At 36.3% G+C, this 15,818-nt stretch overlaps 1 non-coding gene across 1 annotated transcript; it reads right to left on the bottom strand.

Moving 5' to 3' along the window:
* Positions 1-13,648: 13,648 nt before the first annotated feature.
* Positions 13,649-13,776, bottom strand: LOC141510757 (U6atac minor spliceosomal RNA). Its single transcript, XR_012475169.1, has one exon. It is a non-coding gene; the product is annotated as a U6atac minor spliceosomal RNA (small nuclear RNA).
* Positions 13,777-15,818: the final 2,042 nt, after the last annotated feature.

The following is a 15,818-nucleotide window of genomic DNA, read 5'->3' as shown; positions in this document are numbered from 1 at the left end:
AAAATGCTATATTTCTATCAAATTTCTGTAAATTCAATACTCCTTTCAAAGATGGGGCTACGGGGGCAGCTAGATGGCAAAGTGGTTAGAGCACCTGCCCTGGAGTGAGGAGGACCTGAGTTCAAATCCGGCCTCAGACACTTAATAATTACCTAGCCATGTGGCCTTGGGCAAGTCACTTAACCCCAATGCCTTACAAAAAAAGTTAAAAAAAAAGAATATTATGATTCTTCCACTTCTAACATTCATACAATCTGATAAGAGGAAGTGGACATCTTCAAATAACTGTGGGGATAGAAAAGGTAAATAGGGTACCATCTCTGCCATTAGAAATCATGCAATCTAAGAAGAGGCAGGAGACATCTTCAAATAACTTTAATATCTGACATTTGGATTGGAATTAGGTGACACAGTTGGTAACTCCCTGGATTTGGAGTCAAGAAGACCTGAGTTTGGGGTGGCTAGGTGGTATAGTGGATAAAGCACTGGCCCTGGAGTCAGGAGTACCTGGGTTCAAATCCAGTCTTAGATACTTAATAATTACTTAGCTGTGTGGCCTTGGGCAAGCCACTTAACCCCGTTTCCCTTACAAAAAAAAAAACCTCAAATAAATAATTTGATTAAATGAAGTTTAAAAGGTTTTTTTTTTTTTGAGAAAAATCAATGGAAACTAGGTTGATAAAGGAAGTTATTGATTGGGAAGAGATTTTTTTATATCAAATATCTCTGATAAAGACCTGAAATCCAAGATATATAGGGGACTAATACCTACATATAAAACCAAGAGCTATTCCCCAATAAATAAATAGTCAAAAGATTTGGACAGAGAGTTCTTAAAAATATGCATATAAACTATAAACAACAACATAAAAAATTGCTTCAAATAGCCATTAAGAAGAGAAAAACAATTCAAAACAACTCTGAGGTTTTGCCTCCTATCCAGCAAATTAGAAAAGATGATAAAATATGGAAATAGTTGTTGTTGGGGTGATTGTAAAAAGGTGAGTACACTAAACTTTTCTTAGAGCTATACATTGTTCCAACCATTCTGAAAAGCAATTTGGAATAATGCTAAGCAAATGACTAAAATGTCCCAATTATTTGATCCATAGGTTCAATATAGAAAGAAATATCCCACAAACACCAAAATATTCACATAAATACATTTTTGTCATGGTAGTAAAAGACCTGGAAACAAAGAAGGTGCTTATCAAATGAGACAAGACTAAATAAAACGTGGTACATGCATAAATCATAGGATCTATTTAGATCTGGATCAAATTTAGAGCTGGAAGGGACCTTAGAGGTCATTAAATTGTTGTTCAGTCATTTCAATTGTGTTCAACCATTTGTGATCCCCATTTGGGATTTTCTTGGCAAATATACTAGAGTCTTATTTCTTTCTCCAGATCATTTTACAGATGAGGAAACTTGGTCAGATAGGGTTAAATGACTAGCCCAGGGTCATACAACTAGTAAATGTCTGCAGCAGGATATGACCCCAGGTCTTTGGACTCCAAGTCCAATACTCTAGTCACTAGACCTTGCTACCTCTGGAATAGAATATTATTATGCTGTAAAATATGATGATCTTGAATGAGTCAAAGGAACATGAGAAGATTTTTATGAATTAATACATAATAAAATAAAGAGAACCATAAAAATATACTGAATAAAATAATGTAAATGGAAAGAACAAAATGCCAAAAATGAATGCTACATAATCAAGTTACATAAGCTTGATCCTGAAGAAATGCTCAGAAAAAGCACCTTCCTTTTTCCCTTCTTTACCAAAGTGATTGTCTAAGGTGAAATACTATGTATACTATAAGATTTCTTTGATGTGTTGATTGGTTTTATCAGACCTTTGTTTTATCTCTTGCCTTTTTATCCTTTATTAAAGGATGGCTTTGGGTAGGGGTGGAGGAGAGATATATTTAGAATTATGATGCTATGGAAATGAAATATATCAAAATGTTTTAATATGCAGGAGATATCACAATTTGATTTCAAAACAACATAAATAAATATTTCCCAAAATAACTGCAAAATAGAAATGACCATTTAATATGCTTCAGCTTATTAAAATTAATATGAAAGCAAATTAAGAACAATTTTGTATTTTCACCCCACACCTTGCAGATTTGTTGATGACAAAAAAAACATATCTTTCCAGATTTTTAAAAATCATTCTCTTTGCTTTAAAGAGTATGTAACCAAATAGAGGAGATTTTGAAGAGGCTGTGGGAAGACACTTTGAATGATCCAACTATTATAGATATCAGTTGGAAATTCTGCAAGAAAAACAATCAAACTTTATATCTTTGATCTAACAGTCAGACTGGGGTCCTTACCCAAATGGGAAAATGGAGGATGAAGATAAGGAATTTTGAGATGTAAGGAATAGGAGGAGAAGGAGTAATGGATGGTCTAAATTTTCTCAATAAAATATGAGGCAGGGTCCTTTCCCAAGAGGTTGGGAGAAGCATAATAGAGGCTAGAAAAGAAAAGGTATGGAACAACCTCTGTGAGTAGGGGGCTAGAGAAACAATTAGAGAGGGGGAGGTCTATTGCTTGCTGCAGTAAGAGTCCGATTGAGAGTAGACAGTATAAATTTGTAGTGGCCCTAGGAGGTTTGGTGACATGGTTTCCACTAGCTCCAGAATGTGAACAAACTTGAGTTTCATAAAATGTACCACTTGCTAGTTTGTCTTTTTTTTGTACAATAAAAGTTTCATATGACCGCTGCCTCTGTATCACCTTTCATATGGCTTTAAAAACCTTAGGGGGCCTTTTGTATGCACAGAGGAACAGATGCAGAAGAAAATAAAATATAAGACAAGTCTGAGGCTTACAAACTAGGTTTAGATGACAAATTTCATATTTTAAACAGAGCAAAAGGTGAGACTGTTCCAGTCCTCTCTGTCTAGGTCAGAAAGAAGATGATAGAACCTATGGGTAAGAAGTTATACAATAAGAGAGCAACATTCAACCTGTATACTGCAATGACCTTTATTTATTTTCTGTATTTCTTCAAAATACAGGCAACTGGGTGGTGCCACGGATAGAGTGTTGGGGGCAGTTAGGTGGCACAGTGGACAGAGCACTGGCCCTGGAGTCAGAAGTATCTGAGTTCAAATCTGACCTCAGACACTTAATAATTACCTAGCTGTGTGGCCTTGGGCAAATCACTTAACCCTGTTGCCTTGCAAAAAACCTAAAAAAAAATTATAACTAACATTTACATAATGCTTACTATGGATGGAGCAGGCATTATACCAACCATTTGACATATATTAACTTATTTGCTATTCACAACAACCCTGAGGGGTAAGTTATTATCCCATTTTACAGAGTATTATTATTATTATTATCATTTTTATTATTATTATTACAAAGCATCTTTCTCACAATAACCTATGATGTAAGCAGGTCAAGCATTATTTTACCAGTGAGAAAACTGAGGCTCAAAAGGATTAAATGGATTGCCAGAAGTCACAGAGCTGATAAGTGACAGAGCATTAGAATCAAACTCAACCTACCGAGACCTGTATTGTCCACTACACTCTACTATCTTCAATTGTCTAGGAAAACATTTCTCTGTTCTGTGTGTGTTCAGCAGATACTTCTCTATTATCTTTCCCAGGGCTGGGCGGGAGGACCTTCCCTGATTAAGGTTTTGCTCACAGATCTCTCCACCAGCTCCTCCCTTGGTGATCTTGGCTGGAGCCACTGCTGATGACAGGAGGCTGATGGGAGGCACCAGCCTGGTGGCGGCTCCCTGCCGCATCTCCAGGGCTGGTAGCTGAGCTCAACAGGGGCTGAAGGTGGGCCTTGAGCCAAAGGAGGAATCCAATAACTCCCTGGGGTCTGTCTTCTCCCACTCAGCCTGTGAATCTGATAGTCTTGGCAAAGAACAGACCATAACAAGCTTCCTTTTCTTGGAAGGAAAGGGAAGAAAAATCAAGGGTAAGGTTTGGTGGACATACCCATAAGAAGCTATAGTCAGTCTGCCTATAATGAAGAAGGTTAGAGCCTAGGAGTCAAAGGACTTAAATTTGGAGAGGAAACATTGTATAATAGAAAAGGCACTGGATTTGGTGTCACGAGAGAGCAGCCTTTGTCAATTAATAGTTGTGGGAGTAGATAACTTAATTTCCTCATCTGAAAAATGGGAATAATAATAATATCCACTTCAAAACATTATCGTGAGAAGCAAATAAAATAATGATGTTTTATAAACCTTAAAACTCTTTTTTAAAAGTCAGTGATTGTTAGTCATAAGCTCTAATTATATTAACTGTAAGGAATCACTCAAAATTTTAATTTCCTGCTTCTCTACCTTAGGACCAAAAGTACCTAAGCCACCTTCCTTGGAAGGAACTCATTGGACTTTCTAGATGGAAAGGAATATGAAATATTGAATGTAAGAAGTGGAAGAGGCCTTATAATAGACACTATTAGGTAGCACAAAGATTATTAACCCAACTTCACAGGTGAAAAAAACTGATTAGTAACATTCCAGGCCTCATAAGTGTAAAGCCAGAACCCAGACCTAGATTTTCTGCCTTCAAAACTAGCATTCTTTCCATACACTGCAAGATGTTAGAACACAAAATGTTGGTATAAAGAATGCTAAAATATAAACTGATATCTTATTGTCTAATCTTGTTTTCTCTTATACTTTATGTTTCTTCTTTAAGGATATGATTTCTCAGGGGCAGCTAGGTGGTGCTGTGGATAGAGCACTGGCCCTGGAGCCAGGAGGATCTGAGTTCAAATGACCTCAGGCACTTAATGATTACCTATCTGTGTGGCCTTGGGCAAGTCACTCAACCCCACTGCCTTGCAAAAACAAACAAAAAAAAAGGATATGATTTGTCTCTCATCACACTCAATGAAGATCAATGTACAACATGGAAATAATGTAAAGACTGACAAATTGCTCTCTGTCTGGGTGGGGAGGGAAGTAAAATGGGGGAAAAATTGTAAAACTTAAAATAAGTAAAATCTTTAATTAAAAAAGAAGAATGCTAAAATATAGTGCAGAAGCTAACAAGAACCTTAAAATGCAGAATACTGATCCTAGACATTTCTTAGCTGTGTGACCTTGGATAAATCATTTAACCCCAAATGTCTCACCCGCCAAAAAAAAAAAAAAAAAGAAAGAAATGAAGAATGAAGAATGACAAAACTGGAAGGAACATTGAAGATCATTTAGTCTAACCCACTGCTTTTACAGATGAGGAAATTCCAAGCTGGAGTTCTATTGAATCCTATTGCCCTAATATGAAGTTCTTCCATGGAGGTTAAGTGGTTCTTCCGTTTCCAAGTGATTTTTTTCTTTTAACTAGCACCTACTGTTGCAAAAAAGGCATAGTGGATAAAGCGTCGGCCCTGGAGGCAGGAGTACCTGGGTTCAAATCCCGTCTCAGATACTTAATAATAACCTAGCTGTGTAGCCTTGGGCAAGCCATTTAACCCCATTTGCCTTGCAAAAAAAAAAAACCTAAAGCAAACTAGCACCTACTGGTAGTGCCATTGAGGAGTGGGAGGCAGGGCAACAGCTGGGCAGTGTCAGATCACAGGCTATAGGGAGAGGGGAAGGGGAGGGAAGCTACAGGATGTGCCAAGGCATCCAATGCCCTACCACCCTCATACCCCTGCTCACTTGGCACTGTTGAAACCTGATATACTGTGTCCCAGCTGACAAGGTGGAGACAGCTGCTAGGCAGGGGGATTCAGAAGCTGACAGCAATATCTAGAAAACCAAGACAGTGGAAATGTGATAGAGTGGAAAGGACATTGGATAAGGAGTTAAGAAAATAATAATAATAATAATAATAATAAGAAGAAGAAGAAGAAGAAGAAGAAGAAAATAGATTGGCTACAAAGGGAAATAAAACTTAACATGCCCTTTAATCCAGCAGTATCACTAATGGATCTGTCCCAAAAAGATCACAAAAAAGGGGAAAAGACCACATGTAAAAAATATTTATAGCAGCTCTTTCTGTAGTGGCAAAGAATTGGAAATTGAGGGTATGCCCATCAACTGGGGAATGGCTAAACAAATTGTAGTATATAATTGTGATGTTCTATAAGAAGTCATGAGTGGGAAGACTTCAGAAAAGGTTAGAAAGATTTCCATGAACTGATGCTGATTGAGCGAAGTGAGCAGAACCAGGAGAATATTGTACCCATTGACAGCAACGTTGTGTGATGATCAACTATAATGAACTTAGCTCCTTTCAGCAGTTCAAACAACAAGAACACTGGCACAGGATTGTTCCACACTGTGCCCTCATCAGAGAGGGCGCTGTGCTCTATAAGCAAGGTAGAATAGAAACAGTTCAAAGGAAATATGAGATGCACAAGATTAGAGAACTCACCCCAGTGTTCACATGGACTATTTGTGCCTTAACTATGGTAGAGCATTCCACGCTTATATTGGTCTGATCAGCCATAGTTGCACACACTGTGTAATTCATCTCTAACCTAGTGATATCATTTTGGTCTTCTTCCATGAGGAAGGGACAAGAAAAGAACCAAGAAGATCAAGGACAATGCTAAAAGACTTATGATGGAAATACCATGCACATCTAGAGGAAAAAAAAATGTGGAGTCTGAATGCAGACTAAAGCATAATATATTCACTTTTTAAAACTTTGATTTTTTTTCTTCTCATGTTTTTTTTTTCCTTAAGGGTTTTTTGGGGGGGTTTTTTTAGTTTTTTTTGCAAGGCAATGGGGTTAAGTGGCTTTCCCAAGGCCACACAACTAGGTAATTATTAAGTGTCTGAGGCCAGATTTGAACTCAGGTATTCCTGGTGCTCTGTCCACTGTGCCACCTAGCTGCCCCCTTTCCCTTTAGTTTTGATTCTTCTTTCACAATATGACTAATATGGAAATATGTTAAAACTGATTGTACAGTAAAGCCTATATCAGATGTCATAGAGAGGGAGGAAAGGGAGGAAGATAGAAAAATATGGAATTTAAAAGTTTACAAAAAGATGAATGCTGAAAACTTTCATAGCATGTAATAAAAAAAATAAAATAACATTCAAAAACAACCCAAAAAGAAAAAAAAAACAGGGTAAAAAAAAATACCTAGGTGGCACAGTGGATAGGATACCCAGTCTAGAATCATATACACTCATTTCCTGTGTTCAAATGTGGCCTCACACACTAGCTGTGTGAGACCCTGGGCAAGTCACTAAACCCTGTTTGACTTAGTTTCCTCATCTGTAAAATGAGTTGGTAAAGGAAATGGCAAAGAATTCTAGCGTCTTGGGTCATGAAGAGTCAGATACAACTGAAAATGGCTGAACAATAAAAACAATATTTATATAGCACCTACTATATACTAAACATTGCACTAAATAGTTTACAAATATTATCACACTTGATCCTCACAATAATCCAGGAAGGAGATGGTATTATCTCACTTTACAGTTGAGTAAACCAAGGAAAACAGATGTTAAATGACTTTCCTAGAGCCACATAGCTAGTAAGTGTTCAAGTCAGGTTTTGAACTTGAATCTTCCTAATTTAAGATTTAAAGCTTTATCTATTGCAACTCCTAGCAAGTTCTAATTCTGTTACTACCTCGCTGTGGGACCTTGGGGAAATCATTGATGCTTCTTGGGCCTCAGCTCTATAAAATGAAGTATCAGTATCTATGTCAGATCTATATGTAGATCTCAGTATCTACAAAAATGATATGTCTAGGGCTAATCTTAACCCTTTTTTTATATCTTGTCTGGTATAGTCTATGTACTTCTCAAAATAGCATTATAGGGGCAGCTAGGTGACACAGTGGATAATGCACCAGCCCTGGAGTCAGGAGGACCTGAATTCAAATGCAACCTCAGACACGTAATAATTACCTAGCTGTGTGACCTTGAGCAAGTCACTTAATCCTATTGTCTTAAATAAATAAATAAATATTTTCTTAAATGGCATTATGAAATGCATAAAACACACAAAGATTACAAAAGAAAATAATTAGAATGAAATCTAGTTATTGAGATATTCAGTTTCAAGGTCACCAACCCTAGATTAAGACCCCAACCCTAGGACTTCTTCCAGCTCCAACATTGAATGTTGGCTTGCCCAGGGTCACACAGCTAATAATAATAAACATTTATATAGTTCCTACTATTATCGCTTTACAAGTATTATCTCATATGACCCCTACAATAGCCCTGAAAGGCATGTACTATTATCAGCACCATTTTACAGCTGATGACACTTAGGCAAACGGAGATTAAGTAACTTGTCCAGGGTTACACAGCTAGTAAGTATCGAGGCAGGATTTGTACTCAGACCTTCCTGACTCCAGGTTAAACTATCTAGCCACTTCATCACTGAGCTGCCTCAATAGCGTTTAGTACCAGATATCCAGTGTTTTCTAATAGCACTGCTTTCTCTTCCAGAGTGAAATCTAAACTTAAAACATTTTTCCCCCTAGTTTCTTGGAGAATGAGAAGGGTTCTTTGAAATAATAGCAATGATTGCCATCATTGTCAACAATAAAAATTTCAATTAAAAGAACCATTTATGCAGAGCTAGTTGGCATAGTGTATAAAGCACCAGCTCTGGAGTCAGGAGGACCTGAGTTTAAATCTGGTCTCAAACACTTAAAACTTACCTAGCTGTGTGACCATGGGCAAGTCACTTAGTCCCACTGCCTTGCAAAAACAAAAACAAAAACAAATCCTTTGATCATTTATCAATTGGGGAATGTCTTGTAACCTTATAAATTTGTTGAAATTCTCTACATATTTTAGAAATGAGAGCTTTATCAGAAGTCTTCATTGTGATAATTGTTTCCCAGATTTTTGCTTTCCTTCTAATTTTGGAGGCATTGATTTTATTAATGAAAAACTTTTTAAATTTAATATAGTCAAAACCATTCATTCTGCAGTTTATAATGTACTCTAATTCTTGTTTGTTCATAAATTTGTCCCTTTTCCATAGATCTTATAGGGTATTTCTTAGTCTATTAATTTATCCATGGTGTTGCCCTTTATGTCTAAATCCTGTACCCATTTTAACCTTCTTTTGGTATAGAGTATGAAATATGGGTCTATGCCTAGTTTCTGCCATACTATTTTCCAGTTTTCCCAAAAATTTTTGTCAAATAGGGGCGGCTAGGTGGCGTAGTGGATAAAGCACCAGCCTTGAAGTCAGGAGTACCTGGGTTCAAATCTGGTCTCAGACACTTAATAATTACCTAGCTGTGTGGCCTTGGGCAAGCCACTTAACCCTGTTTGCCTTGCAAAAATCTAAAAAAAAATTTTTTTGTCAAATAGTGAGTTCTTCCCAGAAACTGATGTCTTTGGCTTTGTCAAACAATAGATTGCTGTAGTCATTTACTGTGATTTCTTTTAAACCTGTCCTAAACAATACTCCTTGGTGTTTTCATTTTGGGATCCCTTTCCAGAGGGGATTGATGTATTTTTTCAATAACTATTTTGCCTTCTGGTTCCATGATATCAGGGCAGTTTTCCATCACCAAATCCTGTAATATTGAGTCCAGGCTTTTTTTCTTTTCAATGTTTTCAGGAAGACCAATAATTTTTAGGTTATCTTTCCTCAATCTATTCTTGAGGTCAGTGGTTTTGTTGATGAGGTATTTAACATTTTCTTCTATTTTTTAATTTTTTGGTTTTGTTTAACAAATTCTTGTTGTCTCATGAAGTCATTGGTTTCCATAGATTCCATTCTTTTTTTTTAGGGAAGAATTTTCTTCGTTTACCTTTTGCAACTCCTTTTTCCAATTGCTCAATTCTATTTTTGTAAGAGTTTTCTCTTTGATCATTTGAGGTTTTGAGAGAATTATTTTCTTTTTGCATTTCTCCAATTGTATTTTCCAAGGATTTGTTTTCTTGTTGCAAGGTGTTAATTTTCTCTTGGGTTTCTTTTCCTAAATTTTCCAGTTGATTTTTAAACTCCTTGATTTCTTCAAGGAAATCTTTCTGTGCTGGAGACCAAATCATATTCTCCTCAGTTCTATGTCTTTGAATTAGAGTCTTCCTTCTAGGAATTTTTTTATGGTTCCCCCTTTCTGGAATTTCTCTTTCCATCTCTTGCTCTTGGGCTTTGTTGTTCATATATAGAAATGCTGAGGATTTATGTGGGTTTATGTTATATCCTGTTATTTTGCTGAATTTGTTAATTGTTTCAAGGAATTTTGTAGATGACAGTTTTCAAATGAAGAAATTAAAGCTATATATACATATATATATAATCATATGAAAAAATGCTCCCAATCATTATTGATTAGAGAGATGCAAATTAAAACAACTATGAAGTATTGCCTCACACCTATCAAACTGGCTAAGATGTTAAAAAGGGGAAATAATCAGTGTTGAAGAGGGTTGTGGGAAGATTGGGACATTAATGCATTGCTGGTGGAGTTGTGAAGGGATCTAACCATTCTGGAGAGGGTTATGGAACTATGCCCAAAGAGCAATAAAGATGTTCATTTCCTTTGACCCAACAATTCAATTCTAGGCCTATATGTGTTCCAAAATATTCATAGAAATTCTTTTTATAGTGACAAAGAACTGGAAATTGAGGGGATGCCCATCAATTGGAAAACGGCTAAACAAATTGTAGTACATGAATACTATAGATTATTAGTGTTCCATAAGAAACCATAAATGGTCACACTCTAGGATCTGATGCTGAGCAAAGTGAGCAGAACCATGAGAACAATGTACACATTAACAACAGCATTGTGAGATGATCAACCTTGATGGAAGCAGTTCCTCTCAGCAGTTCAAAGATCTTGGACAATTGTATTAGACCAGCTGTGGATAATGCAATCCCCAGCCAGAGGAAGAAAAACAAAACAAAACAAAAACAAAAAACAAACCTTCAGAATCTAATGAACACTTTATAAAAATGATCTCTTATGTATCTCTTTCCCTTAATCCTAATTCTTTATTCCAAAACTGACTAATCTGTAAACATGTTTATCAAAAATATGTATGTACAATGTTAATCTAACTATTTGCCACTGAGGGGAGGGGGTGGGAAGGGAGTAATTGTAATTTTGTAATTAAAAAATATATATATATAGGATGAATGTTAAAAAAATAAATTAGATGAACTTTAAAAACCAAACATAAAAAGAACCATTTACCAAGCAGTGTCTATCAAATCATGCATTGGGTATTATTAGGGATATAAAGATGAAAAATTACATCATCCCTGCCCTCGAGAAGTTTACAAATTAGAGAGAAATGCAACATAATCTACAAATGAACAGGAGATAAGGTTGCATGTGTCCAGGTAAAGGGTTAGGAGAAATCTGAGGAGGGAGTGATCTTTTTAGAGGCAAGAGAAGTAGAGAAGATTTCATGGAAGGTTGGAGGGAGGCAAGGTCCAGCAGAAGGAAGGAGAAATTTAACAAACAGAAGTGGAAGGAAGTAAAGGAAAATCTATTCCAGACTTGAGAGGTGGTCTGAACAAAGAGGTGGGAGATGGGAGAAAGTAGAAGCAGTTGTACAGTTTGACTGAAACACAGATTATGTGAAAAGGATTAATATGAAAATTCAATAACTTAAATTATAGTTAATAGGTAATGGGCACAAACTGGATTTTTTTTCTTTAGAGATTGAGGAATTAGGAAAATTACTCTGGTAATTTATAGAGGAAAGGTAGAGAATGAATGAATGATCTCAGCCATCCTCCTGCCCATCCCCCCCAGCAGAATTATGCCTTACAGTCTTGGAACAATTAGTTGATTTCAATAAACTTTAAGGTCCCTTTTAGTGAAGTCAATAAACTTCTAGGGCAGCCATGTGGCTCAGTGGATAGACCAGACCAGAGGTCACTTACCTCAAATACTCAGAAGCTGTGGGACCCTGAACAAATCACTTAACCTTATTTGGTTCAATTTTTTTCTTCTTTTGTAAAATGAACTGGAGAAGAAAATGACAAACCACTTCAGTATCTTTGCCAAGAAAACCCCAAATGGAATCATGAAGTATTGGAGAAAAACAACTGAACAACAAATGAACATATAGGCCTCTCCCATATGGACTCCTACTAGGACAGAACTCCACATGTACAATAGGAAATCCTGGAGGAATGGGTAGTCTTGAAGAAAGTTGGCAGTTAAAGAGAAATCAAATAGGGTTGGGCCTCATTAGTCATCCAGTCTCCTTCCTGGAGACAATGTGCTGGTGGGTGAGAGATAGGGAGAGTAGGGAAGAACAATCTACTTGCCAAGTGGGAAAGGATAACTATTGGGAAAGTCAAGTCATTTTTCAGTTTCTTGGAAGTTTTTTCCGTTATTTTTTCAAAGAAATCATGATTCCTTGGGACCCAATAATTCCAGAGAAGGATAGGATTCATAATTATCCTTTCAGGGTCTCTGGCAGGACATCTGGCAAGAGTTTCTCTGAAGACCTCCCCTGCCCCCCAACCACTTTCTCTCCTAACAATGGAATCATTCTGCCTTTGACGAAATCAGAAGCTCCAATCACAAAGTTCTTTTCTAAGGGGAGTGACTTCCTCCATTTTCTATCTGACACTTCCTAGATTTCTTACTCACTTAAGTTATTTGGATATGTTTCCTTCTGAACTTCAACTTCTTGTAAAAGAGGGCATTTCACCTCTCCCTACAAACGGGCAAAGAGACCCAAAACAGGGATGGTCAATGTTGCAGAAGCAGTGGAAATTTGGAAACACTATTACAGGGTTGTAATCAGTCCAATCAATCAACCAACCAACAAGTATTTATTAAGTTACTACCATATACCAGGCACTGTCCAAGGTATTGGAGATACAAATTCAAAGAATAAAATAATTTCTACTTTCAAGGAACTTTTATTCTAATGGAGAAGTCTAGTCATTTTAGACATCAATTTGGAATTATTTATTCCATTTATCTTGGAATTCAATAAGAATTTAGTGAAATTATTCTGTGTGTATTGTGCTATATTTGGGGGATAAAGAGACAAGGAAACCCTTCCTTTGTCAAACTTAGTTTGGGAAAAAAAACAGTATGTATATTATATAAGCCAAGGGATAAAGCCTCTTTCCAGACTTTTCTGGATACTTCTCTATATATGGAAATGTCAGGAATGCAGGTAGAAAAGATGATGACCTTTACTTAGTTTGTGTAGGGGGTGCATTGCCCAAGTAACATCACATGTACCTGCATGGGTTGTCTAAATTCAGTTCTCAGAAAGACATTGATAGATGTGTTTAGAATCTTACCTTCCCTAGTCTAGGGAGACTTGATTACTGCCTCAAGGCAACAGAAGAGGTCATTAGGCTAGCTGCTCTGTTCCTTTGAGAGATGGAGCTAATGGACTAGATATTGACCTAGAGTTATTTAGCTGTCCCCCCCTATATGGCTAGTTTGATGGAATGGGGTTTTTTAGGTTTGTGCTGCTTTCCTGGTTTCTTGTTCAGTCATTCCAGTCATGCCAAAATCTGTGAACCCATTTGGGGTTCTTTACAAAGATACTGCAGTGGTATACCATTTCCTTTTCCAGTGGTGCATTTTACAAATGAAGAAACCAAAGCAAACAAGATTAAGTGCTTGCCCAGGGTCACACGGTTAAGGCCAGATTAAAATTCAGAAGTGTCTAGCTGATTCCAGGTTGGGTATTTTGACCACTGCACCACCTTAGACCTAATTACATGCCATAGAATCAGTGGCAATGCCTTAACTATATTTATCTTGTAAAGGTCACTAAGACCTATTCCATCCTAATCAAGGGGAGTGCTAACCATTTCTCTTTTCATATAATACTCTCTTTTTTATACAACATAGGAGAAGAAGGGAAGTGGTAAACCCAAGCTTATACTTACAAGATTGTCTTTTCTCCACCAAATGGCATTTAAACATAAGATCATCACAAATACTCAACAGTGAGTAAACACATTTATCCAAGCAGATAGCAAACAAAAATCAGAGTTCTGTGGATTATGACATAACAGAAAATATCTGAATGAATTCTTCAACTGGGCACAAGAATCTCAGCTCAACCAAAAGAGAGGTCTAGATAGCAAACAATGGAAAGTTGTGAGCTGAATATGATGGAATGATATCTTTAAAAAATAAAAGGGCTGAGAAAGAGGAATGTAATGGGAGAAAGGAAAGGGGAGAGATAGAATGGGGCACATTATCTCACATAAAAGAAGTACCAAAGAGCATGTACAATAGAGGGAAAGATGTTTCAGTGACAGGGGGGTCAGGAGAATGAACCTTGTAACAAAAATCCATCTTACTCTGCAGGAAAGTGGGAGGGATAGGGGATAAAAGAAGAGGGGTTCTGATTGAAGGGAGGGCAGGTTGACGTGCTGGTAGTCAGAAGCAAAATATTTTGAGGAGGGACAGGGTGAAAGGAGAGATAAAAAGTAGAATAAATGGGGGGAAATAGGATGGAGGAAAATACAATTAGTAATCATAACTGTGAAAAGTCTTAATAGCAAGTGTCTATGGTAAAGATTTCATTTCTCAAACACAAAGAGAACTTATAAAAGTAAGATTCATTTCCCAGTTGATAGATGGTCAAAGGATATGAATAGGCTGTTTTCAGATGAAGTAATCAATGCTAACTGCAGCCAGATGAAAATTGCTCTAAATCACTATCAATTAGAGAAATGAAATTAAAAACAATTCTGAGGTACTATCTGACACCAGTAAGATTGGCTATTATGACAGAAAAGGAAAATGAAAAGGATAAGGGAAAATTGAGATACTAGTAATGCATTATTGGTGGAACTATGCATTGATTCAACCATTATGTGGAGTAATCTAGAATTATACCCAAGGACTACAAAAGCATGCATATCCTTTAACCCAGTAATTCCACTACTAGATCTATATCTCAGAGATCATAAAAAAGGGGAAAGGACCTACATATACAAAAATATTTGTAGTAATCCTTTTAGAAGTGGCAAAATACTGGAAATAGAGAGAATGCCCTTTAATCAAGGAATGACTGAAAAATTTGTGGTATATGAATAATGAGCAAGCAGAAAGCTAATGCTGAATGAAGTGAACAGAACCAGAAGAACATGGTACACAGCAACAGCAATATGATAAGAATGATCAATACCATCATAAAACTGGGCATACCCTTTGATTCATAAATAATACTATTAGGTTTATATACCAAAGATATAAAAAACAAAAAGGAAAAGGACCTATATGTACAAAAGTAATCATAGCAGCTCTTTTCTACTGGCAAAAAATTAGAAATTGAGGTACTGTGTTCCAAATGGGGAATGGCTGAATAAATTGTAGTATATGATTGTGATAGATACTATTCTCAGAAAAACCCAGAAAAGATATCAACTGATACAAAGTGAAATGAGCAGAACCAGAAAATATTGTACACAGTAACAGCAATTTTGTATAATAATCAACTGTGAATAAATTAGCTATTCTCAGCTATATAATGATCCAGGACAATTCTGAAGGATATATGATAAAAAAAAAATGCTATATATAACCTCAGAAAAAAGAACTGATAGAATCTGACTGCAGATTGAAGTAAACTTATTTTTCTTGGATTTTTTTTTTGGTCTACATTTTCTTTCACAATATGGCTAATATGGAAATATGCTGTATAAGACTGCATGTATAGATAAACTATATCAGATTGCTAGACTTCTCAATGGGGGGAAGGAAGGGAAGGAAAGAATTTTGAACTCAAAATTTGAAAAATGTTAAAAATTATTTAAATCTAATTGAGGGAAAATGAAATAATAAGTAAATAATTTAATTTTTTTTTATAAAAAGACCTTAGGAGCTCTGTTCTTGCTTTGAAGGGCCAAGAATTTCAT

Source organism: Macrotis lagotis, chromosome 1, assembly GCF_037893015.1.
Source record: "Macrotis lagotis isolate mMagLag1 chromosome 1, bilby.v1.9.chrom.fasta, whole genome shotgun sequence".
Taxonomy (NCBI): Eukaryota; Metazoa; Chordata; class Mammalia; order Peramelemorphia; family Peramelidae; genus Macrotis; species Macrotis lagotis.
This window is presented reverse-complemented; position numbering and strand designations above follow the sequence as displayed.